Here is a 24053-nt window from a genome sequence, read left to right as displayed (position 1 = left end):
ACATGTAGAACGAACTCAACCTATTAGTGATCAAGGGAGTTTGATTTGCCATCCAATGGCCTTCCCATGATTATCCTAAAACATCCTCCATAGGACTAAGTCTTGGGGCTCACATCCATTAATTATCTTGATTAGGTGAATCATGGTTACCCAACCCATCTAATTAATTATTAATATTATCACTTGTTTACCATAAGGAAAACTTTCAATGTGCACTGGTGGTCTAGATTGTAAGCATTCTTACATGGAACCTCCTAGCAGCCTATCGCTCATGACCTCAGTCATCACATAAAATCCCACCCCCCCTAACATGGACCCAACAATAAATAACAATAAGAGTCTCTAAATCCATATGCAAATCTGAAATCATACAATCGTCATGCTACCAATAACCTTTACTCATGTGCAAGAACATACAAATGGCCACAACAAGAATTAAAGAAAAATTAGCCTCTTGGCATAGAAATAGATCAAGGGCCACCATAAGGCCATCAAATCTATCGTGAAACATTAAATAAAACCACAACAAGGTCTACTCACTTGCTGGTTCAAGAACAGTAATACTAGCACCTCTCTAGCATGGCACGCCAACTTGAAAGAGAGCTTATTCAATAACAACAAGTGTAAATGATATCAAAACATAAAGGAAACCATAAGAGGACATCAAAACCAATCCATCCAACACTTGAAATCATCAACAAGCCCTCAAAAATGCCTCTGGTACAAGGATAGATCCAGAAAGTACATCACAAGCAACCAAACTGAGCAAAACATAGAATAGCGACAAGAAGTTCCCAAGCTCCTGTCACACATATTCCCAAGCTCCTGTCACACATATAGAAGACTCAGATTTGTGATGGGAAGTTCCCAAGCTCCTATTGCAAATATAGAAGACTCAGATTTGTGACAGGAAGTTCCCAAGCTCCTGTTGCAAATACGGAAGACTCGAAAAAAAACACAACAAAGAGAAATATGATTTTTGATTAAAAATCACATAAAAAATAACTAAATCCCGAAACCAAAAAAGGAAATGACACCCATAAAATACCTTTCAAGAGGTGAAAATGATTTGAAATAATATAAATCAAGGCAAGAGATCTTATAAAAATCCTTACACAACCATGGAGTCAAGACTACTCCCAAAACTCTCAAAAGATCAATACCACTCAAATAGTTTGCATAAAACCTTCACATAAGCTACTAGACTACCATAAAAGATCAAGACTTCTTTCAATAGGAATTCATAAAAGAATCATGGGGAGGAGAGGTTCTGTGAGTCTCCCTTACGACAATACCAGACCGGGATGCACACAGGAAGCTCAAACTCACCCAAATCCTAAAATGTGCAATGAAACCTCAAACAAAGATATTAAATCTCTAAAACAATAAGACACAATCCATAAACATTTGCAGAACAACCAAACCCAAAAGAAGGAATGAATATACATGCCATGCAATCATGACAACGCCCAGAAATTTCACCCATATTCCAAAATTAAAACTTTATAATAAAAATATACACCCATAAATTTTCTCCCATAAACTATATCAAAACTATATGAAATGGAAATATATTTCATTCCCAAGCTTCCCAAAACAATTGTACACACAGAGCATACAACCAAGAAAACCAAAAAACCAAAAAAAAACAAAGGGGAAAGAAGCTCCAACCTGCACCCTATGTGATGGAAGGAAGCTGAAGAAGAGCCCACACACTCTAGCAACAAAATCCCCAAATCCAAAATGCCAGAACTAAATTTTGCAGAGAATTGCAAAAAGAGCAACCTGTGAACAATCGCAGGCTTGAAAATAAAAAGTCATGAAAAACCAAAAGGCCTAGCCACAAAATCGGCCAATCAAAATAATCCATAAAACAATATATCTTACCTACCCATCAAATATTATATTTTATTTCCCCAATACACATACAACCAATATCATTTATCGGTAAGTAGGAAATAATAATAAACTTATTTACCCTTGTAACAAGAGAAATAGCTAAAATATTACTCACCAAGTAACAAGAGGAATATAATAAAATAACGCAAAGTATCATTTACCAATGCACAAATAATAATATCCATGCCCTATTAAATATTATGGCCTAATAATTAAAATAAAGCCAAATAAAAAAATTGAACAATTAAATACAAATAGCCAAGGCTAATAAAATAAAAGCCAAATAAATAAATATAAAATAACCAAAGGCTATTAAATAAAGCCAATAAATAATCGAAGCCAATTAAATAAAATATCCAAAAGCTAATATATAATAAATTAAATAAATAAATACTAAATAAACAATAAATCAACAATAGATAAATAAACATTAATTCTCAAATAAATAAATAAATAGAAGTTGTCAATAAAATATAAATCAACATTAAAATATAAAAGCACTATTAAACAATAAATATCAGATAAACAACAAACCAATACATATCAATTAAACAATAAATTGATCAAATACTAATTAATCAAATTAAACTATAATAATAATCCACCAATTAATTTAATTGTTAATAAACTATATGAGTCAAACATTAATTAATTAAATATATAATCACATACTCACAAACCACCAAAAGACTAGAACTCAACATACTAGCATGGCGAATCACACCAAGACAACTGACAACTAAGGTAGACAACGTAAGCCTAGAGTATATGAAGGGAACACATGCCATCTCCGACAACTTGTCTGGGATTTAAAGACACACTCAGACCTGTGAAGCCAGGTGGAGTTGATGTCTGGTACCTGCAAACCTGCATCAATGCTAAACACAACATATACGATACATATATATCATAATGAATGGGCAAGTGGTAGAGAATCGCAATGACATATCATGCTCACAATGAGTGATATGACATCGTCTCTACTCATGAAAATAATCACACAATAACCAGACACATCATATCACCAACTCATCACATATAATTAGGATGTAGGGTTAGCATAATACTAACGCTATCAAATTCATAATCCATACAATCCATCTAACATAGCAAGTGCCTATAGAGACCGTTAATATAATTTCATCATATCATGATCATCAATAACAAGTATCATCATAAGCTTCTGAGATATAAATAGAGTCAACACATAGTATAATACCATTGAATATTATCACAAAGTAAACTAAGCTATGCCAATAGAGTCTATAAATGTACAAGGAGAAGGATGAGTCAGGGTGGGGTACTACAACTCGCACTATATGTGCACCTAAGGATTTCCTAAGTTAATTATTAGTTGCATATAGGAAAATTGAAATTGAAAAAATGAAGTGGAAATATAACATTGCTAAAGGTAACACGTATACATAGTAGTGGCTATAAGTCACTTGTTAATTGAAAACACAATGGTTGTCGGTGATGTGAAACTATAACTAGATTGTAGCTTAAGACACACAACTCTATTCCACCAATACTACTTGTAGACATGTAAAAATGGTCAACGCTTGCAGAGTCATACTTTAACATTTGCGCATTGCCTTATTTTAGGTTCTTCCGTCGCATTAACATTTCTTTTACGTTGCGCACTTGGTCTTTATCATTTGCGAGCATCGAGTCCTTCTGCATTCCTCATTTTTCTCGCTTTCGAATTAGGTCTTGTCGATAGCAATCTTCAGTCATGATGTTGGTTGATCTTATCCTGTCGCATCAATGTGCGTGCTCATTTATCATCATTTTGGACATCGTCAATCCTAATCGTTGATAGAATTAGGGTTTTGTCCTCTTGTCAATCTTTCAATCATCTTTAGCTTGTTAGTAATCATTTGCGATTATCAACTTGTCAATCTCATCATTTTGCGATTGATTCGTCATTGATCCTTATCAACTTATCAGTCTTGTCATTTTGCGATTGATTCGTCATCGATCCTTGTCATCTTCAATCATGTCAATTTGGATCGATTAGTCATTGTTCCTTGTCAATTGGCGCTTATCAATTTGATCTCCTTGTCAATCTTGGTCAATTTGCCATTGATTTTTGTCGACCAATTTTAATCATTTATCAACATTGGTCCTTTGTCAATCAGAATCATGATCAAACCTACATTAATTTCTTGTTGTCTTGACCTAATTCCTTGTCCTCTTATTTCTAGGGTTTTATGATTTGTTCATTTAATCCTTTTCTTATTCTTTGTGGGTTAAATAAATCTATTTATTTAGTCCTAGGTCTCTTTCATGAATTAATTAATGGATGAAAACCTATTAATTAATTCACCTAATTTCTATTTCATCATTTCTAATTTTCCTAATTCACCTAATTTCTATTTCATCATTTCTAATTTTCCTAATTCCTAATTTCCACCTCATTTTCTAAATTCAATTTCCACCTAATCAATTCCTCTCTAGTCTCTCCCTATTTTTGTGCTTCGGTGGAAGCATGAATTTCTCATGCGTCATACCGTTGGCATAGCAAGATGTCATAAGCTTTTAGTCCTCTAACCTTTGCATTGGCAATATGTCATAATTCATGACATAGAAGGTGTCATAACCTTCTCTCTTCAACTCAATTTTGCCATTTTTGAAATCAATTGCCTCTAATATCAATTTCATGCTAATCTTGTCCTCTCTCCAATTTGTCTATAAATTGGATGAGTTTCTTCAATTAGAAAAAAAGATGAATCAACCATGCTTCTAGTATCCTTATGCTACAATTTTCATCTTCTCAATCTTGCTTGCTTTCATACTTGCATTTTGCACTTGTAGGTGAGATCCACAAACAAAATAATTTGAAGGAGAAAGAAGGACAATGGAGGTCAATTGGAAGAGACATTGGTGATGGATTTTCATTTATTTTGAATGTCTTGTTGTCAATTCTTCTATTGATTGTAATTAGGATTTATTTCATTGCAATTTGGCTTTGTGGTTAGCTAATTTCTATTTGCTTTGATGTTAATCGAATTCCTGATCTACATTTTTGGTGAAGCCGACGTGAACTAATCCCTTAACCATGTTTTGAGTGCTTTTTGAGCTGTTTGCAGGTGAAAAACTCAAGGAACAGAGTGACTCTGAGCTTTCTGGGCACTTCTGCGCTTGTGTAGAAGGGTTTTGCGCCTGTGTCAAAGAGTTTTGCGCTTGTGTTAAAGGGTTTTGCGCCTGTGTAGAAGGGTTTTGTGCCTGTGTCAAAGGGTTATACGCCTGTGTTGAAGGGTTTTGTGCCTGTGTTGAGTCATTTTGCGCTTGTGTAAGGCCAAAAACAGAGGTAAAACCAGTTGTTTTTACTTGCAAATTTGTTTGTTTTCATTCTATTTCTTGCATTCTGGTTTTTCTTTGGTACTAATTCTCCGTGCAGCATTTTGGCGTTACGTGTGATGAAGACTAAAAATGCAACTACTAACGAATCTTATGCAGGACGTGATCAAAGACTCTCATTAAAACATCTTGCTTGCAATTTTTAAAGTAGTTGCACATTTCATTTCTTAAAGGTTAATGAACACCATGCATGCTTTGTCTATTTTTAATTTGTTTGCATGTTTAACCCTTAGAACTGGGCCTGCCTCCCGATTTGCCTGGCACTTCGCACAGGCATTGGTGAGAGGGAACGACCCAAAGTGGTGATGGGCTAAAGCCAAGCTCTTCTAAACCACTCTAAATAACTGTGGATGCAATGAAAGTTGTAGACAACGGGTGCTAGAATGGTATTGCGACGATTTATTCACCGGATCAATACCCAGCCGAACGGATGCCCTTACTAGAATCTCTTGTTTTTAGATGCCAAAATCCTTCTATCTGTTGGCTCAGGCATTGTGATACATGCATGCCGAAGACACCTCTCATGTACTCCTCAGTTAGAGATAGCAAGTTCTTGGGAAGTGATGCTCCTTGAACTCAAAGCTTGGTATGCCCGAGAAGTGAGTACACTGTAAGGGGGAGCCAGTGCTACCAAGCGTCTAGCTATCCGACTGAGTGTTTTATTTTATGGTTAGAGGATTCAACAGATATTGCCCTTGCCAGCCATAGGATTTGTTGTGAATGAGCATGATTGTCTTGGGTCTTAGTCCAAACATCTTGTCTTTTGTGATTGTCAAAAGTTGAATTATACAATTGTCACAAAACATCATGTGTCAAACAAGTCCAAACATTGTCCAAACTAGGTTTTAAACAAAAAAAAAAGGAGAACATTCATCCAACAAAGTTCAAAACATTTTCAAAACATGGCTTTCAAACACATTGCAAAACTTTGTCTCAACATTCATCACTTTAGGCTAGGTTTTGCATAGTCCAACTTAGGTCCTAGGACATATTGTCACCTCCCTTCATTTTAGTCCTTTTCATTGCAAGTGTCCTCATTTTGCATTTAGGTTCAAAATCATTTCCCTAAGTTTGCATTTCATTGTCATATCCAAGATAGATTTCCATTTAGGTGACATTCGTGCATTATCCTTGTCATGCTAAAATTAGGTCTTGCATAGGTTGCATTTCGCATATTCCAAGTCATTGGTCTTTGCATATCCTTATCATTGTATTGTCATCTTGTCTTGGCTTCATCTTGTTATATCATATCCTTAGATCATTTTCATGTCATATCCTAAGTCATTGTCATAATCATTGCCTTCTTGCATTTAGTCACAAAAATTTGGTTTGTCAAAATTAAAAAAAATCAAAACTTTGGATGATACCCTAAGTTGTTGTTAAGAAGTCTTGACCTTGTCTAAAACTTGTCCTTTTATTAATATCATTTTTGTCAAACCTAGCTTAGTATCCAAGCATATAGGTGAGACATTGTCAATTTGTCCTATTGTCATTTGGTCCTTTGTCCTTTAAGGTCTTGGCTTCATTTCAACTTCCTAAGGTTGAGTATTTAGGTTTGCATTCCAAAAAGTTTGTCAAAAATCTTGAAAAAACAACAAAAACATAGGTTGCATTCTTGCCATAGATTGCATTTTCATTTATTTAGGTTGCATTTAGTTGCATATCATATATCATCCTTTTAAAATAAAAAAATACTAAAAAAATATTGCATTTGCATAGTGACATGCCTATTTAAACAAGGTCAAAATATAAGAAGATGGGCAAACCAACATATCAACCCATTGACAATGTATCAAACTCACAGTTTCAACCTAGTCAATCATTACAAATTGAAGGTTCGTCAAATACATCATTACGATCATATGGAATGGTTCAACTTGGACCACCTCCATTATATGAGCCAGTGTTTGTACCCATGAAACCGGGATATGGGAGTGTTCCACCAATGCTAAGGGAAAATGCACCTTTTGACTGGAATCAACCGAACCTACAACATGAAATTCAAACATTACATGAGGAACAAACTCTTTCACAAGGATTTGGTTCAGATCAAGGCATTCAACAAGAAATAAATCCAAATGTTTTACCAGATTCTTCATCATATTCTGATGCTTCCGATGATATTGATATGTTCCTTAAAGATCTGAAGTTGACAAAAAAGATGGATAAATTCTTGAACAAGGTCTTTAAGATGTTTCCACAAAAATATCTTGATATGATGAGTAATGTGACCTCCTCAAATGCACAAATTAATGTGCAAAAACAACAAGGCGGTGAGCTGTTAAGTTTCTCTCCACATCCAAACGAAGAAAATGTGCAACAAGAAATTCAACACACCTTGATGAGTAAATGTGCTTCAAAAACGTTGACAGTGACTATTCCACAAAAGTCACCATTCGAAACAATAAACAATTCGTTATTTAATACAACACCTTTAACACAAGATCAAATGATGGCCACACAAATGTTGACAGCTTTCCCTCAAGAAGAAATGATTCCTCGAATAATTACAAGTGGATCAAAATCTAAGATGCAAGAAAGCTTTACGACTAGAATGCCTGATCTTACGAATGTTCAAAAGAATCCTACAATGCAACAAAGTTTTTATGTCCCATCAAGTTCAATATGTTTGACAAATACTCAAGTACCCGTTATGCAAAATATTGTGACAGCTCCTTCGATAGTGGCAACACAAAGAGCCACAAATAGTGGTGTGCACCAACAACAAATGTTGCAACAATTGAGGAATGCACAAAAGGCACAATCGAGTCTTTAGGTTTGCATTCCAAAAAGTTTGTCAAAAATCTTGAAAAAACAACAAAAACATAGGTTGCATTCTTGCCATAGATTGCATTTTCATTTATTTAGGTTGCATTTAGTTGCATATCATACATCATCCTTTTAAAATAAAAAAATACCAAAAATATATTGCATTTGCATAGTGACATGCCTATTTAAACAAGGTCAAAATCTAAGAAGATGGGCGAACCAACATATCAACCCATTGACAACATATCAAACTCACAGTTTCAACCTAGTCAATCATTACAAATTGAAGGTTCGTCAAATACATCATTACGATCATATGGAATGGTTCAACTTGGACCACCTCCATTATATGAGCCAATGTTTGTACCCATGAAACCGGGATATGGGAGTGTTCCACCAACACTAAGGGAAAATGCACCTTTTGACTGGAATCAATCGAACCTGCAACATGAAATTCAAACATTACATGAGGAACAAACTCTTTCACAAGGATTTGGTTCAGATCAAGGCATTCAACAAGAAATAAATCCAAATGTTTTACCAAATTCTTCATCAGATTCTGATGCTTCTGATGATATTGATATGTTCCTTAAAGATCCGAAGTTGACAAAAAAGATGGATAAATTCTTGAACAAGGTCTTTAAGATGTTTCCACAAAAATATCTTGATATGATGAGTAATGTGACCTCCTCAAATGCACAAATTAATGTGCAAAAACAACAAGGCGGTGAGCTGTTAAGTTTCTCTCCACATCCAAACGAAGAAAATGTGCAACAAGAAATTCAACACACCTTGATGAGTAAAAGTGCTTCAAAAACGTTGACAGTGACTATTCCACAAAAGTCACCATTCGAAACAATAAACAATCCGTTATTTAATACAACACCTTTAACACAAGATCAAATGATGGCCACACAAATGTTGATAGCTTTCCCTCAACAAGAAATGATTCCTCGAATAATTACAAGTGGATCAAAATCTAAGATGCAAGAAAGCTTTACGACTAGAATGCCTGATCTTATGAATGTTCAAAACAATCCTACAATGCAACAAAGTTTATATGTCCCATCAAGTTCAATATGTTTGACAAATACTAAAGTACCCATTATGCAAAATATTGTGACAGCTCCTTCGATAGTGGCAACACAAAGAGCCACAAATAGTGGTGTGCACCAACAACAAATGTTGCAACAATTGAGGAATGCACAAAAGGCACAATCGAATGCGCAAACAAGCAATGCACAACAACAACAATATCACATTCAACAACACGTTGCAGTGGCTTCTGCACCATTACAAGTTAATTCAAACTTGTAACCACCACAATGGATTGGATAAACAACACAACAAGTCAATGCAAGTGCCATCCCTCATCTCAAGGAGAAACAACAGAAACCTCCCAAACAAAGTTTTTTGCAAATGATGGGATTTACATCAGGACAACAACAGTTGACACAAAGTCAGCAAATTCTAATTCGTCATCATCAACAACAACAACATGTGCCTCAATATGGGCTAGGCAAAACAAGTTATCATACATCACAACCACAACTGATGTCCATGCAATATCAACAACACCCTCAACTGCAATACCAACCTAGGCTACAAATGATGATCCCACCACAAGAAGCACAACAAAAGGGTCAAGGTCAAGGCATGGCACAACCACAACAACAAGAGCTATATCAAGAACTTTATATGCCAGAGACACCAAAGACAACAATTTCTGAGCATCAACAACCAATGGAGAGAAAGATGTATCGACAAAGAGTACACCCAAGAGTGAATGATGAACTTCCAAAATCTTTGATACGTGACACATTTGCACAATAGCTTGAGAAGTTGCAATGACAAGTCGACGCATTGGAAACCAAAGGGACAAAGAAATTGTACATAGATCAAGATTTATGTCCTAATCCATTTGACAAGAGCTTATACATGCCTCCCTTCCCTAAGCATTTTGAGGCACCTAATTTTGAGAAATATAAAGGGAACGGCAATCCAAAAGACCACATTCAAGCATTTTTCGTAGCATGTACTGAAGTGAGTTATGAAGAAACATATTTGATGCGCTTATTCGCACGAAGTCTCATAGGACAAGCCATGGATTGGTATTCGCATTTGCCAGGGAACATAAAGACATGGTCGGAATTGGCTCAAAAGTTTATATCCCACTTCGCATTCAACATTGACAGTGAAGTGACCATGTCAGATTTATGCAACACCAAGCAAAAGCAAGGTGAACCACTAGTGACTTTCTTGCAAAGATGGCGAAGCTTGTATAGTCGTTCTTTCCTAGATATACCTGAAGAACAACAAGTGAACTTATTTATTCAAAATTTGGTCCCAGAAATGATGTATGAACTCAAATTGAAAAGTCCCAGTACCATTGAGAAACTCATTAAGAAATGGATGAACATTGAAACTGCTCTAGTAGCTAAGGGACTCATTAAACTCAACAAAGACAGTGATAACACAAACAATTCAGGGGAGAAAAATAGATTTTGGTACAAAAACAAGAATGTCACTAATGATGGAGTTGTTGACGCAAGAGCAGTGAATGCAAATCAACCCACGTTCACAATAAAGAAATTGAGTGCTCCTAATATGTCGGCTATGGAACAAAATCAAACACAAGCAAGCAATGTTACTCAATAGACGCAATACCAACAGTATAATCAACAACAAGGTCAGCAACAAAACCAGCAACGAAAACCTTTCCAATCAAGGGATGGGCCTCCTCGACAATTTACGCCATTGGGAGGGCCTATTGAGTCAGTAATGAAACAATTAATACAAGCAAATTTTATCAAGTTACCAGATATCAAGGAAGAACCATTGGTAAAGCCGCATTGGTGGAGTGATAATGCATATTGTGAATACCATCGGTCAAAAGGACATAAAACCACATCGTGTTTTCAATTGAAACATATGATTCAAGACTTGTTAGATCAAGGAGTAATTGAGGTAGACCCGCCCAACGCGACCTCTAACACTGATCATACAATTTTCAAAACTCCTTTGCTTGATCATGACAAGGGTAAAGCATCTTCTTCAAACTCTACCCAAACAATGAATCTTAATTATGCAAATAATGGTTATAACAATGTCATCAATTGTTTTCGAGCGTCAAATGAGTATGTTTCCATCATAAGATTAAAGGGACAAGATCTTTCTTGCGTAGTCACCACTCGTCGATCTAAAATAGTCCTGAAAGGAGCTCCTGCAATTCCTCCCAATTCAACTCCTACGAGTCAGTATAATCTCCTAGATCATCTGGGGAAGACACTTGCACAAATATCAATTCTTGAGTTGTTGAAAATGTCCCCTATGCATCGCGTAGTCCTAGATAAAGCTTTAACTGAGTCCACTATCCCCACAGACATTGATGTTGACCAATTTCAAGCCCGAATTGGACATCTAGTTGTCTCCCAACACGTCGCCTTTTTTGATAACGATATTTCTCTTGATAAGCTCCCTCATAATGATCATTTATATCTTGAAGTCTTTGTCCATAATTGCAAGATTTGATGAGTCTTGATAGATGGCGGAGTAGGTCTTAACATCTGTACCTTGAGAGTGGTCATTGGTCTTGGTTATACAGAAAATGACATTGATTCTTCCAGAAGAATAACAATCAAAACCTATGATGATGCTGAGCGCCCATCTAAAGGTGTAATTTCATTGCCCATCAGAGTCGGTCTAGTGATAGAAAACACTTTCCTGTAGGTCCTAGACCTCGATCTCCCTTACAATATGATTCTTGGCCATCCGTGGATCCACGCAATGAAAGCAGTTCCATCTACTTATCATCAGTGTTTAAAATATCCTTACAATGGGACTGAGATAACAATTCTAGGAGATCATAATCCATTTCAATTTTGTGCTAATCTAAAGGATTCCCCAAAGCAACAAGTCCCAGTCAATAGAGAGGCCCACTCACATAATTATGTGGATCCTAATGAATTGTTAGATGCTGTCAAAGGAAAATTGAAGATACAGGACCAAGGATGCAGAGAGTATTCAATGGCTCAAACATTCCTCATTGGGAATTTACCAATATCTCCAAAATCACATGGAAAACCACATTTGTTGCAAAAGGAACCTAAGATAGTCATTCAATATTAGCCCCCCACTACATTTACAAAATGGGGTGAACTTAACAAGGAAACTTTGGATGATGATGTAATAGATTGGCTTTATAAGGATCCAACTGATACACCACCTGTCAAGTTGCTAGTGGAGCGGTATGGAAAAGGGTTTACTATACTGCAGAAAAAGGGATATGATGGCTGCAGTGGTTTGGGCCCTGATAAGAAAGGAAGACTAGAACCTATTATACCTAAGATCCAACATCCAACTTTAGGGTTAGGTTTTGTACCATTGCGAATTGGACCCTCATCTACCAAAGTGACCACATGTGGAAAGGGGCGTGACTCTGATGATGAAACAACACCTGAGGATACCCAACCTTAAACTGATTCCAATGAATGGGAGTGGAGTTCTTTTTCTTCTAGCTCCTATGCCCTTGAAAATGTTTTCCTTGACCCTGATGATTTGCCCATGGAAGACAAACATGAAATAACTCTCCCTCCAAAAACATGTCCTAATGCTTGGATAGAGTCATTCTGGGAGCAAGGTTCCGAATCATATATGAGCAGTTCAGACAGTGATACTACGGACATTCTTATCCTTACCATCTCAGCCCTAACTCTCCTTGAAACCAATGATGATCTACCCCTTGTCTATCCATAGCTTATCCAACATGAACAACAAGAACCACTCAAATTAGATTGTTTTCAAAATTACAAAGCAATTGTAGAATTCCTTGGACTACGGGAAGGCATACCACGAGGCGATCATAAGGCAGGGTTTGCTATTGATTTAGATTCCATAGCATATTTTGGGGAGTCAACTCCATCTTCTAGTCATAAAAATGAAAAAGAAATAGAAAATGTAAAAAATCAAAAGAATGGGTCTTTCAGTGAAAACAGTAAGGCACTCTCTGACCATGAAAAAATAAAAATACAAGACGTACCTACGGGTGAAAACCTCTCTGGGGCTCCCAAAGGTGGAAGATTGGACATACCCTCCTCAAGTCAGGATAAATCAACATTGCTTGTGGAAATGACCGAAGAGATAAATTTGGGTACCCTTGACAACCCTAAGGTCATTCATTTCGTTGCTTCTCTATCAAAACAAGAAAAGATAGATTTTGTCAATTTCTTTCTTGAAAAGAAGATCAGTTTTGCATGGTCTTATGTAGATATGCCCGACCTTGATCCAGAATTAGTCCTTCATCACTTGCCATTAAAATCAGATGCCAAGCCCGTCAAACAAAAACTTAGAAAGATGCATCCCCGGGTGGCTCTCTTAGTAAAAATAGAACTCAAAAAATTATTAGATGTGGGCTTTATCAGACCAATTGATTATGCAGATTGGATTTCAAATTTGGTACCAGTTAGCAAAGTAACTAGGGGCATTAGGATTTGTACGGATTTTAGGGATCTTAATAAAGCATGCCCTAAAGATGATTTTCCACTGCCGAATATAGACATCATAGTTGACATGATTGCCGGATATGAGATGCTATCATTGATGGATGGTTTTTCCAGATATAATCAAATTCACATTGCTCCTGAAGATCAACATAAGACTGCATTCACATGTGCTTGGGGTACCTACTGCTGGAATGTGATGCCTTTTGGTCTTAAAAATGCTGGCGCAACATATCAAAGAGCTATGATGACAATTTTCCATGATTTTATGCATACTTTGATGGAAGACTATGTTGATGACCTATTATGCAAATCTGTCACAAGAGATAGTCATCTAGCCATCCTTGGCCCAATCTTTGATTGAATGGAAACCTACAAGCTCAGACTCAACCCAAAGAAATGTGTCTTTGGTGTCACAGCTGACAAATTATTAGGGTACATTGTTTCTCACAAAGGCATCGAAGTAGACCCCGAAAAAGTTAAAGCAATAATGGATATGCCTCCTCCTTCCAATCTCTGTCAACTAAGAAGTCTGCAAGGGAAGTTACAGTCAATCCGTCGGTTTATAGCTCAATTGGCCGACAAATGTCATCCCTTCCAGCATTTATTGCATAAAGGTGTCACTTTTAAATGGACTGAGCAATGTTAATTAGCATTTCAAACTCTCAAGGATTATCTGTTGTCGCCACCTATTCTAATGCCTCCTATAGAAGGGAAGCCATTCATATTGTATATCTCTGCAATTGAAATGGCACTGGGAGTTCTTTTAGCCCAATAGGATGAGAAAAGCAAAGAACGAGCTATTTATTATATCAGTCAGACACTAGTAGGCTATGAGCTGAATTATTCAACTATTGAACGGGCATGTTTAGCAGTGGTATTTGCAACACAGAAGCTTCGACACTATATGTTAAATCATCAGACATTGCTAGTTGCAAAAAATGATCCCTTGAAATACTTGCTTAGCAGGGCACCTTTGACAGGTCACCTAGCAAAGTGGGTTATGATCCTAAGTGAGTTTGATATTGAGTACATTGAGAGAAAGGCAATAAAAGGACAAATCATAGCGGATCAACTTGCAGAGGCACCTATTCATGATGATCATCCAATGTTGACGGATTTTCCAGATGAATCAGTCTTTACTGTCACATCTTCTAATGAATGGAAATTATATTTTGATGGATCCCATACCAAATTCGGGTCCGAAGCAGGTATATTGTTTGTCACCCCTCAAGGTGATGTTGTTCCCAAATCCTACAGAATAACTTTTCATTGCACCAATAATATTGCAGAATACGAAGCTTTGGTCATAGGACTCCGAGTAACAATCCACTGGAACATTACACATTTGCAAGTCTATGGAGATTCCCAATTAGTCATCCGTCAAGTGAATGATGACTATGAAACGAAGGATGAAAAGCTTCTTCCCTACAAGCATATGGTGGATTTCTTCAAGACAAAATTTACTGATATCCATTTCAGTAGTTCCAAGAATACAAAACAAGTCAGCGGATGCTATGGCAACTATTGCTTCCATGTTAAATATGCCCCACAATATGGACAGATGTGAATTTTTGGTCGAATAGTTGCTTGTCCCTTCTTTTGAGATTTTGACAGCAGATGTGATGTGTGTTCTTGTTGGTCCTAATTTCTCGTGGTACAATGACATCTATTGGTATTTGAAATCCCAAGCCTTACCACCTAACCTTTCCCCTAACCAACGTCGAGCCTTCATATGCCAAACTGCCAAATATGTCATCATCGCAGACACCCTTTACCGTCATTCTTTTGACCACACCCTCCTCAGGTGTTTGGATTCTGACGAGGCACAAACGACTTTACGCGAGGTTCATGATGGTATATGTGGGGGCCATTTCAATGGTCTGAGTCTAGCTAAAAAGTTGGTTCGTGCTGGATATTATTGGCCCACTATGGAAAAGGATGCTCATGATTTTGTCAAGAAATGCTACAAATGTCAAATACACGGAAATTACATTCATGCGCCAGCCCAAGAACTTCACTCTGTCATATCTTCATGGCCCTTTTCTCAATGGGGATCGGATCTTATTGGCAAGATTCACCTGACATATGCAAATGGACACAAATTCATCAGCACGGCCACATAATACTTTACAAAATGGATCGAGGCTATCCCCATGACCTATATCACTGGTGTTCAAATTTCAAAGTTTCTACTGAATTATATCATATGCAGATATGGGGTTCCCCTTTCAATTGTCATAGATAATGGCCGTCCATTCAAAAATAAAGATGTCAAGGAACTCTGTGAAAAGTTTCGCATCCAACACCGTTTCTCCAGTCCTTACTATCCACAAAGTAATGGTCAAATTGAAGCATCAAATAAAACCATCATTAAGATCTTGAAAAATGTTGTCAATGACATTGGTCGAGATTGGCATGTACAGTTGAATCCAGCACTATGGGCTTATTGCACTTCCATCCGCACACCTACTGGCACAACACCTTATTCCTTGGTGTATGGTGCGGAAGCCATTTTACCCTTGGAAGTGGAAATTCCCTCTTTGTGTGTTTCCTTGCAACATTTGATTGATGATGAGACGCACAGAGTCTCTTGGTTGCATCAGCTTGAGATGTTAGATGAGAAACATCAGACAACCCTGACACATTTGCAAGCATATCAAAACCGTCTCCATCACTCTTATAATAAGAAGGTCAAAGGGTGACACTTCAAAGTGGGAGATTTGGTCCTAAAGGCGAACCCGAAGAATGCATAATCTACTGACATCATCAAAGGAAAGTTTGAGCCTAATTGGGTTGGACCTTTCATAGTTACTGCAGCCTATGGCTCGGGGGCATATCAACTTACAACCCCAGATGGTGAACCTCTGTTCGATCCTGTAAATAGCATGCACCTTTGAAAGTATCGGACATAGTATTCTGTCAGCAGTTCTTCAAATATGATCCTGAAAAAATACAAAAAAAATTAAAAAGCTGAAAAAAATAAAATAAAATAAAATAAAAGTGAACAGTTGAAAAGAACAAAAGTAAAGAAAAATAATTCGCCCTCTAGTGAAAACCTGGCAAACAGGCGCTTTGGGCAAGTACCATGGTGAAAACCTGACAAACAGGCACCATGTGTAAAAGACTATTGCTCCGTTATTTATCATGACTCCTAGCTGTACTATCCCCCCGCGGGTTTATCACGATTATCCTTGCCCTGACCCAATGTTCTGTTCCAGGCCTGTGATTGGTCAACATCATTGTCTTGCATACTTAGGTTTCTAGTCCTTGTGCATATGTTTTGGTCCTAGTCGCTGTATATGTCTTTCAAAATTTCATTGGGTGAGCACCCCTTGTCATGATCAATTACCAAAGTTATTGCTACATGCGGGCTGGAGCTTTCTTATCAAATAATGTCCTAAAAAAAAATCTCCAAAAAAAATCATATAATGTCCTGAAAAAATCTCCAAAAAAAATCATATAATGTCCTGAAAAAAATCTCCAAAAAAAATCATATAATGTCCTGAAAAAAATCTCCAAAAAAAATCATATAATGTCTTGAAAAAATCCCTAAAAATCATATAATGTCCTGAAAAAATCCCTAAAAATCAAATAATGTCCTGAAAAAATCCAAAAACAATTTCTTTGGCATTTTGCATTTTGTCAATAAATGGTCCCTTTTGTGCATAGACAGATCGCTGAGCATACATCCAATGACAATTAATCAAACATTGTGCTTTAATGAAATCACGCATTAATAGATAAACTGTTCGATCAAGCAAGCATTCAACCTGATCACATTTGTCACATCAATCCAAATGGCATCAACACTACCATTGGTCCTTGTCAACATTATCATGGGTCTTATACAGGGTATGGTATACTCGAAATCAAACTGTGTCCTATCTTGGATGGGGTACTGCATTCCCTGAAACCAGACAGCATGATCATTCTTATTTTCCACTTTTGACAATGACAATCAGACTGTTTGTTTGACTTGGTTGAATTTGTGCGTCTTGTTCCTATGTTGCTTGATGATGTCACTGAGTGATTTAGAGTGACCGGGATGGTTCATGGTCCCTTTCCTTTTTTGTTGTGTTTGCTATTTGTGGAATGTTTGTCACAAACTGGGGCAACTATATCATTGGGTGTCTGAGATAAGTATGTTCGCTTTGTGAACACCGCACATACCTCGACCCTTGATGTATGCACCCTAGGATGCTTCACTCATTCCTTGTGTGCGATGTGTCTATCTTTTGCAAAAGGGGTTGCGTTCCAGCTCTGGCCTTCAATGCCATGATGCTCTGTATCCGCTTTGCTACAATAAATAAAGGTTCTCACCTATTTATGTGCATTTGTGAAAGCAATTTTTCCTTCATCTCTCACTATCCTCTGTCTAATCTCTTCTTACTAACATTTCTTCCATCAGTCTGGGCAGTCTATTTGGTCTAGTTCTCCGATCTCTAAAAACATAAGCTGCATCCTGCATTCATTGATTAGTACATTTGCATTATATCAAGTCCATACAAAAGCATTTTATCCATTTCATCTTATAAATGCATCAAAAAAACATAAACACCATTCATACATGTTCCAAAGATAGTACATAGACAGTGCATAAGACATCCATACATATAGTACATAGACAGTGCATAAGACATCCATACATGGAACATAAACATAATCCATAAAACATTGCATCCCATCATATAGTTGCATATCATATCATATATCAAAACAATATCGAAGTACAAAATTGGACTGTCTGTCCTAAGTATGACCCGTAGGCTGAGTACATAATGTCAAACTATATATGTCTCTATCATAAGGAGCACATGCCTCTGTCACTGGGTGCTCCCTTTGTCCTCCTCATCTCTGCTATGTCTCGAGGATGAAGCCCCTCCTATCCCTAGTCCTGGCTATGGTGGTCTCCTAGGTCCACTCACCCCCATGCTGCTCACTGACCTCTGAGAGCGTGGCCTGCTCTCTGTCCTTGATTGTGACCGATATGACGCTGCTCTCTGCTCTAGTGGAATTGCACTCTCATATAGAGTCCTCAAATGGTGCATCTCATCTCTTGCCTCTAATAACATCTGTGCCATCTCACACGCACTAGCATCCCTAATCGACCCAACATACTTAGTCACTCTCTGCTCTGCTTGCTGTGCCTGGGCTATCGCTGTATCTCCAGCCTTTATCTCTATCCTCAAGATGGCATTCTATCTCTCCAATGTAGCAATGTGATCATGCTGACTCGCTATGGTGGCTTTGCATATCTCCATCTCCTCTATGCTAGTTGTCTCCTGCCCTATGGGTATATCCTGCAATAACTCATGATCTGCTAGATCCGGCTCATCTCTCGACATGCACCTAGGACTTTCCTCTCCCTCATCGTCCTCCCCGGCCTCATCCTCATCCTCCTCTCCCTCATCATCTCCCTCCTCATCTCCCTCCTCATCCCCCTCAACCTCATCATCTCCCTCGTCCTCATCTCCGTCCTCATCATCTATGTCCTCCTCTCCAGCAAGTGGAAAGTCCTCCTGTCTCCTAGGTACCGGAATATCAGGATCCATCAATGGCACTGGCCACCATCGTGCAAACCATCACTCATACTCCTCTGTCATCCCGGCATCTACAACATCTGATCTCCAATCCCACTATCTCCGTTGTAGCTGTGTGAAATCGGTATATGCTATGTGTGGTTGAATCATCCTCCCCCACTGACTCGTCTCTCTATGAGATCGGGCAAAGTGTGCAGTCCCTATCGGTACATCCTGCCTCTCTCCAAATTGTTGTCTGACTCTCTCTGGTAGTGTAGCATCGTAAATTGTACGCACTCGCTAGGGTGGTACAATTTCACACCTAGTTTAGCACCCGCCTTAGTGCATTTTACATTCTGCATTGCATTTCTCCTTAGGCACTTAATTAATTGAATTAATTAGGTCTAAGGTTCTATTTTATCATCTCCTACATCATAAAGTTGGGCCCCTTTCATTAAAGTGTGCCCTTTTCATTTTATTCCTCCAATACATCATTTAATCAAAAACCCTAATTAAGTCCTATTTCGAACTTGGGGGCTTGGTTTCGGGGTCAAAACATCTCGAAATCACCTGTAACTTCGGGATTCTCTCTAAAATCATCATATCCGACGGCCCTGAAAATTTGGTGAAAAGTTGTCGGGACCATGGCGCCCGGAGTGCACATGGTCCCGGACGTTTTTCTCAAAATTTTAGGAGCGCGATCCAATCATAAAATAAAGCTTAACCCCAAGAAATTGGCGGGATATTCAATCTCTAGGTCGACCAAAAGTTGAAATTATGACCTAGGGTTTCATACATAAGAGCTCTCTTTCTTCATTTGAAGGGATCCGATTTTTGTTTTCAGGAACCTCATATGCAGCGAAAGAGAAGTTCTTTGAAGACTTCAACAACATTCAACATTCCTCTATCAAGCACTTATCAAATTCATTCATCCATTTAGGGCTTGGAAGACATTGAAGAACAATAGGAGATTACTGACTGAAGATTGGCTTGTACTCCTCCCTTGAGGGTTGGGTATAATTTCATGTTGTTTTCATGTCTTTGCATAAGCTTCAATATATCCTTTATTCATGCTTTAGATCACTTTGCATCTTGATTTAGAGCATTTACATTATCATTTACAAGCAATTAGGGTTTACTTTATAGGTTTCTCTAGTTTGCTTTCTTGCATTTAAGGACCTTGCGCACACACTAGGTCTGCACACACAATACATTTTACAATACAACTTGGCTATTCGTGGAGGTGGAAATCACCGAAGCGGGGGGTTTGACTAAGGCAAAACCCTATATAGCTGCCCACAACACCTTTTCAGATATAAGTGCAGGTTTCGGGACTCGGACAACGCCGCAGGTTGCAGATCCGGGAGAAGCAGACTGAGACCGACCTTCCCACCAAATTTCAGAGCAAAAGACCAAGACAGGGGCGTGGGGCACCTTGGTCCTGCTAGGACAGGGGCGCTGGGCGCCCTGGTCCTCCTGACAGATAACATTTTCAGCATTTTTGACAGCTTTTCCAGAGTGCAAAACAGCAGTTTTCGGAGCAGTTTCAGGGGCAGAATCATGACAGTGGTGCCCGCGCCCCCGTCCCGAACATTTTCAGTCAGATTTTAACTCCGGGTATGCATTTTCATTCTTGTCTTATCCTTGTGTTTACAGCTTTCCATTGTTTAAGTTCAATTCTGCAATCTTGTTATTAGTTCATACTTGCACTTTGGGGTTAGGGATTGAACTTGCATCATTCTATCTATCATTTACAACAAAGGAATAGAAATCCTAATAGGTAGCCCGTGGCTCTCTTCCACAAAAATAAGTAGCCAATTGTGTGATACCTCTAGGCTCTTTCGTATTCCACAAGTGTGTGGTTGAAAGTGAGATTAGGGCCTGTTTGCTTAGTGTCACTTTTTCTCCTACACAGGTAGATACATCTCAATCACTCTCTGATGATTCACTGGTCGTCCAATCAGGTATCTCTCCTATCTGCAATACGGTAGCTCATCACTATCATCTGACCATCCAGGGCAATCATGATATGGCCTCCATGTGAAATCTCTCAATTTGTCTAGCTCATGTCGCCAATACAATATGTATCCGAATGGACCCTGTCTTAGCGTTCCCCTATAGCAGTATACATATGGTCGATGTGGTACTACCTATCTCTCTGCAATCGACTGACATATGGCTATGTGCTCAAATTCCCATACTTGTAAAAGTGTGACCCCACAACTCAAAGTCTGTACCCTCTGATATGCTATTTGATGCAACTGAAAATACAACATGGAAAGCACACATGGTCCCCATGCATATACAGTCCCCTTCGTCACCATCCGCTCTAGCACTCTTCCCCATCCAATAGGGAATCCATGTCCTCGTCTATCACCTACTAATAGGCATGCCATAACCACTGCTATCACCACATATCGCTGATCATACTCTGATGCCATGGTCTCCCAGCCAATCTCCCTCTCTATGATATCAAGGTCATCTGCGTCACACTCGAATAATCTGCACAAAGAGTCTCTCCCTGTTACTGGGTCGTACACAACCATATCCCCATGAATCAGAATGCGGAGGATGCGCCACACGTCCTCTAGTGTCACAGTCGCCTCCCCAGTCGGAAGATGAAAAGAGGAAGTCTCTGAATGCCATCGCTCAACCAATGCGGTGAGAAGTCCTATGTTTGCCCTAATCTTGGGCATGTACGTAATATAGTATAATCCAAGTCCTACTAAGGTATCTTTGTCTGTACTCCTGAGTCTGTGTCGCAACATGAAGCAGTTGGATCTGTTTTCCTGCGCAATCAATGGATACTGTCGACTCTGCATCACAATTGGGGCACAATTTGTCAATTTTAGGGTTTTCTCCTAAGGGCTGCATTTCTTGGTTTCCTGCACCAATCAGGGTTTTTCTTATCTATTTTGACCTATCCTACCCTTATCCCTCTTTTCGAGATCATCTGCACGCTGTTTTTGGTCAAATTAGTGTCCTAAGTGCATAACTGCGCCTGTGTACCCTGTCTTGCACTTGTGCAGCATCAAGTTGCACCTGTGTACCTTACACAGGTGTAGAATGCACCCACACAGGCGCAGGTCTCTCTTTTTCCTTCCCCTGTGGGCCCCGCAATGTCTCGCAATCAAGCAAAATGCATGAAATTGACAATATGGGTTTTTGAGCTACATACCACTGCTCTTGCGTCGTCTGATCGTCTGTAGGTGCGTACATGTTCCCCAAGGTGATCTACCATTGGAATGTTCGCCATCTCTCTGCAAGGGTCTTTTTCCTGAGCAACAATTCCTCCACTTTGGCCAATGCAAATGAACTCTTTTCATTCTCCTTATCTCTTATATAGATATTTGTCAGTACCTAGATGGATGTGCATGCTCTCCATCTCATGATGGTCGCGGTCTTTTACGCCTTCCACTGCTTGTAATTTGTGCATCTGACCTCCGATTTTTGATCCGTTCGAACCTATCATGTTCTGTCATTCTTATCGATCACTTGGCCTCTTTTCTGTATTTTTCTGGCCAATTCCTCGAGGGGGCATGCATATGTCATCGTTATTGTCTGGGGCATTTTCATGATTGTTCTTTGAAACAACACTTAGAATCACATTGTCTCAAAGAGGGGCAAAATGTAGACATCTAAAAATGGTCAATGCTTGTGGAGTCATACTTTAACATTTGCGCATTGCCTTATTTTAGGGTTCTTGCCTCGCATTAACATTTCTTCTATGTTGCGCACTTGGTCTTTATCATTTGCGAGCATCGAGTCCTTCTTCTGCATTCCTCATTTTTCTCGCTTTCAAATTAGGTCTTGTCGATAGCAATCTTCAGTCATGATGTTGGTCGATCTTATCCTGTCGCATCAATGTGCATGCTCATTTATCATCATTTTGGACATCGTCAATCTTAATCGTTGATAGAATTAGGGTTTTGTCCTCTTGTCAATCTTTCAATCATCTTTAGCTTGTTAGTAATCATTTGTGATTATCAACTTGTCAATCTCGTCATTTTGCGATCAATTCGTCATTGATCCTTATCAACTTATCAATCTTGTCATTTTGCGGTCGATTCGTCATCGATCCTTGTCATCTTCAATCATGTCAATTTGGATCGATTAGTCATTGTTCCTCGTCAATTGGCGCTTATCAATTTGATCCCCTTGTCAATCTTGGTCAATTTGTCATTGATTTTTGTTGACCAATTTTAATCATTTATCAACATTGGTCCTTTGTCAATCAGAATCATGATCGAACCTACATTAATTTCTTGTTGGCTTGACCTAATTCCTTGTCCTCTTATTTCTAGGGTTTTATGATTTGTTCATTTAATCCTTTTCTTATTCTTTGTGGGTTAAATAAATCTATTTATTTAGTCCTAGGTCTCTTTCATGAATTAATTAATGGATGAAAACCTATTAATTAATTCACCTAATTTCTATTTCATCATTTCTAATTTTCCTAATTCCTAATTTCCACCTCATTTTCTAAATTCAATTTCCACCTAATCAATTCCTCTCTAGTCTCTCCCTATTTTTGTGCTTCGGTGGAAGCATGAATTTCTCATGCGTCATACCATTGGCATAGCAAGATGTCATAAGCTTTTAGTCCTCTAACCTTTGCATTGGCAATATGTCATAATTCATGACATAGAAGGTGTCATAACCTTCTCTCTTCAACTCAATTTTGCCATTTTTGAAATCAATTGCCTCTAATATCAATTTCATGCTAATCTTGTCCTCTCTCCAATTTGTCTATAAATTGGATGAGTTTCTTCAATTAGAAAAAAAGATGAATCAATCACGCTTCTAGTATCCTTATGCTACAATTTCCATCTTCTCAATCTTGCTTGCTTTCATACTTGCATTTTGCACTTGTAGGTGAGATCCACAAACAAAATAATTTGAAGGAGAAAGAAGGACAATGGAGGTCAATTGGAAGAGACATTGGTGATGGATTTTCATTTATTTTGAATGTCTTGTTTTCAATTCTTCTATTGATTGTAAT

Source organism: Cryptomeria japonica, chromosome 8, assembly GCF_030272615.1.
Source record: "Cryptomeria japonica chromosome 8, Sugi_1.0, whole genome shotgun sequence".
NCBI classification, from domain to species: Eukaryota; Viridiplantae; Streptophyta; class Pinopsida; order Cupressales; family Cupressaceae; genus Cryptomeria; species Cryptomeria japonica.
Note: the sequence above shows the minus strand (reverse complement) of the source record.